The following is a 10,377-nucleotide window of genomic DNA, read 5'->3' as shown; positions in this document are numbered from 1 at the left end:
TGGGAAAAGTGTAGGTTCATTCGTCCAAAAGAGTCACCTGTATCTTACAGATAGATTCATTTTAAAAGAGATTTGTTTATTTGTTCGGTGTAGGTGAGCACAGGTAAGCGACGCTCTCTTTTCCTTCGTTAAGTTTTTGTTCTCCAGGTGAGCGCGCTCTCCCTCTTTTTGTGCGCGTCACAGGTAAAATTCAAACGGTGCTTCGTAACGTATTTTGGCCCGATCACCATCGCCCTAACAAGTGCGCAGGTGCAAGTGGGACGCCAGCTGTGCCGGCGAGAAAGAGACTGCTAGCTGGTGCTGGAGATCGGCCAGAGAGTGTATATGGTGTTGGGTTTATTGCGCTGAGCGTGGCCCAAAGCGAAGCCGTCGAAAGAGTCGTCGTCGCGCGTCGTCAGTTGCTCAACTCGCTTACCTGTCGCCAGTCGTGTTTTTCCCAAAGGAAAACCCGCGTGTCTGTGAGTGAGTGCCATGCTATGAGTGTATGTGTGTGCGATTGTATATTCAATTAATTACGAAGGCAAAAGAAGCAGCTATGTGAATTGAATGAAAGAAAGCCAGTTAAAAAGTATGCAAAAAAGTTGCGTGATACAAAAGGCCATATCAAGCAGAAGGAGAAGAAGCGGCAGTGTTAATGGTGATTAATTCACTTTAAGGTGCAATTAAACAGCAGCAAAATAAGCAACAACAAAAACGAAAATAGCAGCAACAACAGCAACAGCAGAGACAGTGCAAGGTGCAGACAAGGTGAGGTGAACTTGAAGTTTTTCTTTTCTTTTCATTCCTTTTCATTCTCCCCCTTCCTCCCTTTCCCCGAAAAAGAAAGAAAAATTATTCAACAGCAAAAATATTTAATGAGCATGGTATCTTCGTGTGTATGAAGTATACTTCAGTGTGTGTATGTTTGTGTGGCATTTCAAAATTGCACTTGAAAACGCCGAGGTGGAAAGAGAAAGACCAGATAATGACAATGAGAAGAGGAAACTGAAAAATCAGTACAAAACGGTATAAACGTGATTCTTTTTCCAGCCGATGGCTTGTGGGAATTTTCCGAAAAGGGGGAGGAGCCCAGGCGGCTGGTTGGCCTCCAAATTGGCCCATGATGCTGCAACTGTACACGCTCTGTTTTCCTCTGATCCATTGGCGACATTTTTTTGAAACTACAAAAATAAAACCGAGAAGACAAAAAAATAAAAAAAAAAAAAAGCAAATCTGGCGCAATTGGCAAACCAGAAAAACAAGCAACAACGACGAAGCCCAGAGTTTAGATTGCCGGCCTCAAGTTACGACGACGATTTCAGCGCTTGGCTTTCGATCGCCAGCGTCGTCGTCGTCGTCGTCATCGTCGTCATCGCGATCATGATCATGTTGCGGCTACGGCGATCGTTATTATGCTCTTTTCACTGAATGAGCCACATTCCGGTTTAGCATTTTTCAGCCCAGCCAAACCAATCCGCACAGTCCCAGTCCACAAAAGCATCCCCGAAAACCCACACAAATGTGCACACCGCCGATTCGAAGCCAGGCCCATTCTCAGGCCCCAAGTCCATTTCCAATTGAAAAGCCAAGTCAAGAGGCCCCGCACCCCTCGCGATCTCCCTCTTTCGATCGCTTTTAAACGTGTTCGCCTTTAACTAAAAGCACACAGCAAAAAACTCAACTCAACTATGTTTGTACATATGTATGTGTTGAGTTACTATCTGTCGCTTAGCATTTATAGAGAACATATAGTTGAAGAATTAACTTCTTGAGGTTTTTTTTTATTTCATCAGTATGGAAATAAAAAGTTCGAATTGTAGAAAACTAAAAGTTACAGAACGTCTGTTCTCTAACAGTTTTACCTCTCTATTGCGGAAGTTCAAATTATGGATGATAAAATTTATTATTTTTATTAAACAAATGCCTTCGTTAGGAACATTAAGTTGTATAGTTATTGTTATTATTGTTTTTTATTTCCATTTCTTTAGCTTTTATAAGAGGTTTAAAACTTGTTAATTGTGTAACCAAAATATTGCTGCATTAAATGATTTGCAATATCTATTGTCATACAAAATATTTTTGGGGTAGTAGCATGTGGGAAGTTTGAATTTAAGATGATTTACACGAATGATTATGCAGGAACGAAGATATGCTATTTCTAATATAAATCAAAATTACGCATACCATTTTAACAACAGATCCATTTTCAAATTTATTTTCCACATTTTTCTCGGTGCAGCAAGCCAGCAGATACAACAAAACGTTGTAAAAAAGCAAAAAAGCAAGTTTTTTATAAGTTTCAAGCCTTGTTTGTGTGGTTGTTGTAGCTGCTGCATTCCAGCGATCGCTGTTGGGTTGGTTTTGTTGCCTTGGCAACCAGGAATGCCAGTCTCTATCCCCGTCTCCCTCTCTCCGGGGGCAGACCTCTCTTTCGCGCGTTCTATCTGGATCTGGTAGTTTGGGTTTTAGAAATTCCAACGCAACGAAAACGAAAAGTGTGAAAAGTGAAGCGAGGCAGACAAACGACGAACTTCGATTCCCCAAACTTGCTGTCTCCTTTCCCTTTGCCACCCGTCTCGCTCTATATACCCATCTTCCTCTCGCTCTTTTTGTCGTATGTCTTTCTCTCTCGCGCATAGCACCCCCGAAAAAAAGGTATGAGTTTTTGAACCTGCACGTTTTTTACGTGTAATGTGAGGTCAGTAACACTTTTGTTTCAAACATTTATCACGCTCCGTTTTGGCCGAGTGCGTGTAACGTTATGACGTCAAAAACGTTGCCAGCCGTTTAATGAACTCGACTTGATTGACAAGCCATTTACTATATTTTTTTAAGGCGAATGAACAGATGAATTAGTCTGCCATCTTTTTTTTGTGTCTCAGGCTAATGTGACTTAAATGATATTTTGTTGTAAGTGTATTTGTCCTGGTTAATCATTTGTATTTTGGTGGTTGTACTTATTCAGGTCATAAAAGGTCATTTAAAATGTCTTATTTTATTTGTTAATACAAAACACTTAAACAGGATTTTAAGAGAAATTGAAGAGTAGTTTTAAAAAGCATTTTAAAGTTTCAAAATCAAATTCCGGATTCTCACAAAGATAGTAGAATTTCTGGAAAAGACAAGATATTTCGAATTGGTTTTAAAGCACAAATGATACAAGATTTAAAGAAAACATTTGTGGGACTTTCCAAAAAATATTCACAGTCAATTTTACTGTTGGCACTTCAATGTGTGCATATGAAGCACTGTAAATCCTTCCTGGAAACTAAAACCCAACTTTCAACTGGGTGTGGCATGTGCGCCCACATTTTGAGTTTTGAAACCGGCTGCCTGATGTTGACAAACCTATTTTCTAATTTGTTTTACATTTCACTGAGGCAGCAAAGAGAGAGTGGGTGGTGGCAGGGGAAACGTGTTTTTTTTCACGTCCAAACGAAGCGTGCGAGATTTCGAGAGTGTCGGTCGAGAGGGTTTTCAGGGGGTGCGGGTGCTCAAAGCCAGCTGCGTGTTTACAGATATTTTTGCGACGCTTTTTGGCCGGCCCGAAATGAACTGGGCCCGGCCCACAACTAGTTGCTCCAGAGCTCACACACACGTGCAGACAGCCGCTCCCAAAACCCCATGCCATCCACCCAACCCCTTTTGCTACCACATCCCTCCGCCTATGCACACTATTGTCCACGCGCGCTTTTTACAAACGGAAAAAAAAGAACCAAATTTGCGTCTGTTTGTTTGCTTCAGCTTTTTTCGAGTGAGTTGCCAACTTTCGTCAGGCGGATTTTAAAGGGGGAAAGGAGGACAGGCTTTTCAAATGGCAGGGTAATGGTAGGTCATGCATACATGTGTAAGTACAATCATTACGCGGGACTCATCTAAATAAACAGTCAAACTTCTTTAACCCAAACCACCAGTCACAGTTCAACATACAGATGTGAGCTAGTATGAAGGGCACATATTTGGAGATAAACCTTATCTAAAATGGCGATTAACGCATAATTTCTAAAGGATAATATACATTGTCAACAGCTATTTAATATTTTGTACTATTTTTACCCTTGAAAACGGTATTAAATTCAGTCAAACGTCAACGGAGGAATCATTTTTTGACCAGCACTACTAGCACAGTTAATTAGTCCCGTCTAGATCGGACGACTATATAATACAACTCCTATAGTTGTTTTTGAATTTACAAGAATATACGTACCTCGAGATATACCTAACTTATTGAGAATTATAGCTCTAATTTTATACAACCGGTTAACTATCATTAAATTCATCAGAAAATCACAGCTTTTAAACATATACACATAGAAATCTATTAAAATGTCATTTAATACAACATTTTATTTCTTTTAATGTATGCAAAGGTGTGCAAACTTCGGCATGACAATTACGATTTCAAAAATAATATTGCAGTGTTTTAAAATCAGTGACATTGAAGATAGGAAAAGTGTTACGAAGTTCAGTCGTAAAAGGCTCTTGGCTTTCATTTGATTCAATTTTCAGAAAAATCACCTTAGGGAAGCTCGACTTTATGTGTGGGATCGGAGATCCCTCTCCTTTCGCTTCCTTTAGAGGGGGACTTCCCATTTCCACGTTTGTCGTGCAGTCAACCCACTTTTGTGTCACTGTGTGTGGTTGGCTCTGTGTGCGTGTCTGGGCAACCGTTTGGTTTTTATGTCTTTTGTAAAATTTTATTTAATTTTTGAATCTTTTTTTTCTCGTGAAAAGTTTAATATTTGTTTTTCATGCTTGCGATTTGCATAATTTGCACAAAAAACGCACACAAAGACGCTAACATACACAGTCATGACCTCCATTTGCGACTAGCAATACCTGCAGGGCCTGCTGAGCGAAAAAGACGGGGATAGAGGGAAAGAAAGAAAGAGGAGAGACGAAAAGGTAGGATAAGCGAGAATGTCTCCGCTCTGCTCACATGCGATATATTTTATGAATGCAAATCCCTGTTCATTCGGATTTGGTTTACTTACTTGTGGGCGGATTCCTCTTACCTTTCCCCTTCCACTTTTCCCTTCCAGCTTCACTTTCTCTTTCCTTATTTTCTTCCTTCTTTTTCTACCGCACACACATACCCTCTTACTGCATTTTCATGTGCACATGTGGGCGAAGCATTTTTTTTCTCTTGCTGTAGTTCGGTTTTTTATTCATTCATATCGCATTTTCATTCATGCGAGCTCTGCGCAAAAAATCAGCAAAATGAAGCGAGAGGATTTCTTCCAAAATACCCTGTACATATTTTATTAATTTATATATGAAGATTAATCTTGTAGAATCTTTGAATAAGGCTGAGCAATATTAAATAAATAAGATTAAAGTATAAATAATAAAGTATAATAATAATTTTGTTTAATCCAATCAAGTCTTTTTATATCTTATCGCCACATTGGCTTCACCATTCATTTAAATGGCCTAAAAGAAATTGAAAAAGTACAGTGTATACCCGCAACCGCCCTCTCTTTGAGGTTGAATAAAACGGAAACTGAACACTGAACTGAACTGAATATTTATTATTATTATGTTTTTGGCTTGCATGTGCTACCTGGCCCACCCACAGCTTACAAGCCCCCAACGACCACTCACTTCCCCCAGGAAGTCTGCCCTCATTGCGCCGAAATCGTTAGGTCTCGGTGCGCTTTTTGTTCGCTGCTTTTCTTTATTTATTTTTATTGTGTGGCACGGCTTAAATGCGCTTTGCAGATATTTTATGCCTTCCAACTGCCTTTGGAAGAGGTGGAAATTCTCCCCTCTCCATGGACGGGGATGTGGGCCAAATATGTTTATTTGACACACATCCCAGCCAGCTCCTCTCCGCATGCAAATCTTCCCTTTGCCTGCTTCCCCTATTGTTTGCATATAGAATCAAAGTTTTTTTGTGTCTAAATTATCCAGCGACACGGCGCACACACACGCACTGCACGGCTGAAAAGAGTTTGGCTTTCTGCCACGCCCCTCTTTTGTATTCGGGGCGAAGGCTTAATATTTACCGCCCCACTGCCGAGAAATTCTCTTTTACCCTGACAAAGCAATTTTAGTTATTTTGCCGCAATTGAGTTTTGCTCGGTGTGGTTTTTTTCCCCAATTTTTATTATTTTACGCCATTTTTCGTTTAACCTTTTCATTTGAAATTTTTTGTGTGCTTTGCAGTTTTTGCTGGGTTGATTACAAAAACAATAAATAATGGTAGGCATGATGTTTAAAAGCCTCATTTGAATTCAATTATGTGGTTGTTTTGGCGCAATTAAATCTATGAAGCATTATTTGGAATTAATTCCATTTAAATACCTTTCAAGTAGGAAAACATTCTCCAAATTAATTTGCATCGATAACAGCAATTATATGCTCTGCTTCGCTTCCTTTATTATCGCATTATTAATTCTCTTGCCCTTTGAGGCGTGATTTACTTCAATGCCAATTTAAATATCATTAAAATGTAATTGTAATTTTAAATTAAAATAACCCTCGCAGGACCACAGCGCCCAATGAAGGGCAAACAAAGGAAGTGCCAACTGGGCGGGTACTTAATCCCTTTCGGGTGCGTTCAGTGATGTTCACATATGATAAGTCTGGCCCCCGTTTTTCGGTGCCCTGCCCTCGACCCAACCTAATCTGTGCGTGTGCAGAGTGATGATATGCAGGCGCAATCCTCTCCTGAAAATTGCCTCCGAAATCCTTCACGCTTCATCAATTCGCATTATTGTTGCCATTGTTGTGTGTGACCATGTGTGTGGGTGGGGGTGTGTTTGTCTGTCTGTCAGTGTGTGTGTGTGACGGCGCGTTTTTCCACATTGAATTGCTAATAAATACAGCTGCCGGCGAAATAATAGTGATGGAAGCCCGAAACGGATTATAAAAGAAACTTATAGGGAGTCAAAAAATCGATTTTGCTGAATATGCATTCAGTTTGCAAGTTTATTATTTTTCGACATTTAAAAGGGGATTTATCTTACATTGAACTTTAAAGATCAAAACCAAATTTTTCGTAGATTTTGGACAATTTTTTTTAAGCGTAAATTTAATAATGAGAAAATTTATCATACTGTCTATATACTTTTTTTAAGCTTACCGTAAGAACAAGCTAAAAAGGGACCAAATGCTCAATTTTGATATTAACTTAACTTTTTTATAACATATAAATGATGAGAAGTAATCTTATTATTAAAGAATTATGTTCCTATTATTGTATGGACAATGTGCGTTGGAACTGGACCGTTTATTTTGGGTTTTTAAGACCACGTAATGTAATTCTACTTTCGATTTAACCGCAATTGTGTGTGTGGCTGTGTGGGTAAGTGGTAACAGAAGCCGGGCCATGACGCACACGGCGGAACAGAGACCGCAGAAGCTCAGCCCCGGCACAACTCTTCCGCTCCCGGTCCCGCTCCACCTCCCGCCCCCTATCCCGCCTTATTTCCCCCCTCCCGCCAACGTACTTAAGCGAATTGCGTATTTATGTGTGTAATCGCAACTCATCATTTGGGGCGGTAGTTTGCGGGAGGCGGGATTCCGGGGAGGGAACACACACAACGGGGCTTTCGTTATGGACTGATGGATTTCGTCTGTTACCTTTTCGCATTACGAAAATGTCGCTCGGTTTCTGCTTGTTTGACTCTTGTCTGCCAGCCTGATCTCTTACCACTCCCGGACTCCCCTTTTCCTCTTTTCTGGCGTGTCAGAAGTTGCTGCGATTTATTCGGCAGCCATTTACATATTTTATTGTCAGCTAATGCCAGAGCGAAGGTGCGAGGCGCGGAGGGAGGGGGGAACAAATGTGTGGTGCGCTGCCTATTTCTAGTGTGCCATTTGCACAAGCACATTTCAGGATAATTTACTATCGGATTAGAAGTGGAATACTCGTAATTTGAAAGCAATTTACTGCCTAATGATTGGGAAGAACATATAAAATTGATGAACTTTGTAAAGGCTATCTTATAAAAATTAATAAAGCATTTATTGTTCATAATACACTATTCTTCCGCCATTAAACACCTATTAATATTAATAACACTGTGCATATTTCACTGTAAAATTGTTCTGCAAATAAAATGGTTTGGCTTTCTGGAAAAATTTAAATATAAACATTGTGCATACCAATTTCGTACCTTCAACAAATTATTTATAGTTACACTGTAAAACAATAACAATAAAAGAATGAATGTAATATTAAGGTCACCATTACCTACATTTTGTTCGCATTCAACAAAATACAAAACCAGACAAATTAATTTAGATGGCTGCACAAAATGCTCAAAATATTAAACAAACTTTTAACGTCCATTGTGCAATTATATCGCAATTAAATTATGTTGGTAGAATATTAATTTATCAACGAAACTTTCTAGAAATACATTTTATATTGTTTTGTTTTTATGACATGTAGCTGAATGTCTTTATCATTCCACGTTTATGTAGGCAATTAAAACACACAAACTATTTTCCGTTGATTATCTTGCCCTGATTGCGAACATAACCAAATTCATTTTCATTTGCCAACAATTTTTGCATAATTATTTGAAGATGCCCAACTCACTTTTTTGGGCTGTCATCATCATACAATCATCCCATTTCAACGCCTCACCCCCATAAAAGTACATAAAAAGTTTATTCGAAACAAAATGGTTCTGCTTTGTTTTTGTTTAATTAAATTGAAAATGTTTTCCGCTGAATTTGCTGGCCATGCGAAAATGCCAAGCGCTGGAAAGCCTGTAGTTTTCGGGTTTCTTTTCGTTCGACTGTCTGGGCTATTGGCTCTTTTTAATAAAACAAATCGATGTCTGAGCTCGAGTAATTGAACAAATTGCCACAAAATGTGTGCTGGAATTCCGGCAGAGAACATGATTTTCTAGAAGAGGCAGAGAAGAAAAGAAACGCAGCTTGGAAAATGCTTTTAAATGCGAGGCGCGTTGAAACAGAAACAGTAAAGCGTTGTGAGTTCTTTCCTGCCGCCAGCCACTTACTGATGACCTTCGAGGTAAGCGAAGCGTTGCGTATACGCCGTGATGGACGTGGCGTATGCTCATTCAATCATCCGCCGATTCATTGACAAAGCTGTCAATGGCTATTGATTTATGAGCCGCGTTCAAGCCCCCCACCCCGCCCCCTTTGCGAAAACAACTCATTCGGAACGCCACTGACTGCCATAATTTGTGGTCCGTTTGCCCAGGATTGAGTCCTGTCTTAATGACATGGCACCGAAATGTTTGGCACAAATGGTTGCCACATTGAGGTGATTGCTAATTATCCTTACTCTGTTCATTCTGGCATTTTGTTGTGTTAACCGCACACTCAACACGAAAATCATTGAGATATGCCCACTGTCTTTTCACCCGCTAGATAATTCCAATTGTTGTTTTAAGATACCGAAATCAGTCCCAGAAACAGATGCACATACAGATACATGGGCTAGGCCTTATCAAACTAAAACGTGATGTCTAAACGTGATGCACTAAAGATAATTAGTTGGCAAAGTACCTAATGTCGCAATTATTCTGTTCAGCTGGTTAAGTAATTATTTCGGGCAAAGCTGAAGTTGCAAATGTCACAGTAGATGCCGTTGTATTCGATTAAAATACATTGGTGGCAATTAATTCAATTAATTTTGCCTTTTTTTCTGTTTTTGAAGTTTTAAAATATTATATACAATTATATACAATTTTTTATATGTAAAATTATGATTTTTTTCTTTTGCATAAAAATTATTATTTTCACAATAAAATTATTGATTGCCCGAAATATTTGAAAACATCTTATTCATTTAATGAGTAAGTGCTTTTACAATTTTCGAGGGCTTCTTTGTCAATAATTTTCAAATGTTATAGTTAGACAATTGCAAATTTAAATTTTACATATTTTAAATCAAATTTTTGGCAATTTTCACTATATGATTCGATGGCTGGGTCCTCATCGAAATTTCCGCAACGATTTTAATTAGATTTCTGCCTGCAGGTGTTCTTTTCGCGCTCTTGCTGTACATTTGCCAAATTCCCACACGTATGCTTGTGTTTGCCACATTATGCGTGGATAGAGCTTTTGACCCTGTGGCGCCTGGCAAACAACCACAACAACAACAATTTGAACATGTCTATTGGCGAGACGCAATGTTCCATTTTCCACACCATCCCACCGCACATTTTCAATTTCAATTTGCCACACTTAGGCCTGAGAGATTAATTCTCATTAAAATTGCAGTGTGCAGTTTTTCCCTAATTTATGTAAAACCGTGATGACCGGAAGTGGAAGCTGATATGATACCACAGAGACCAAAAACCAACAAACTGAAATAGTAGCAAATGAATTCGAAACGCGTATCGAATCGAAATAAACACCGCAACGTGGCCTTGTCTAAACTATGAACGGGTTCACGCTTCTCCAATCAGG

General features: G+C 39.3%; 1 protein-coding gene across 1 annotated transcript in view; it reads left to right on the top strand.

Annotated features, from left to right (window-relative positions):
- Positions 1–411: 411 nt before the first annotated feature.
- The window catches only part of LOC108145236 (apoptosis-stimulating of p53 protein 2), a 37,055-nt gene continuing 27,089 nt past the window's right edge, over positions 412–10,377 (top strand). The window contains exon 1 of the mRNA XM_017270503.2: positions 412–747. The gene's annotated coding sequence lies outside the window, so the exon portion shown is untranslated. The remainder of the gene's footprint in view (positions 748–10,377) is intronic.

Source organism: Drosophila elegans, unplaced genomic scaffold (genome assembly GCF_018152505.1).
Source record: "Drosophila elegans isolate 14027-0461.03 unplaced genomic scaffold, ASM1815250v1 contig_183, whole genome shotgun sequence".
NCBI classification, from domain to species: domain Eukaryota; kingdom Metazoa; phylum Arthropoda; class Insecta; order Diptera; family Drosophilidae; genus Drosophila; species Drosophila elegans.
This window is presented reverse-complemented; position numbering and strand designations above follow the sequence as displayed.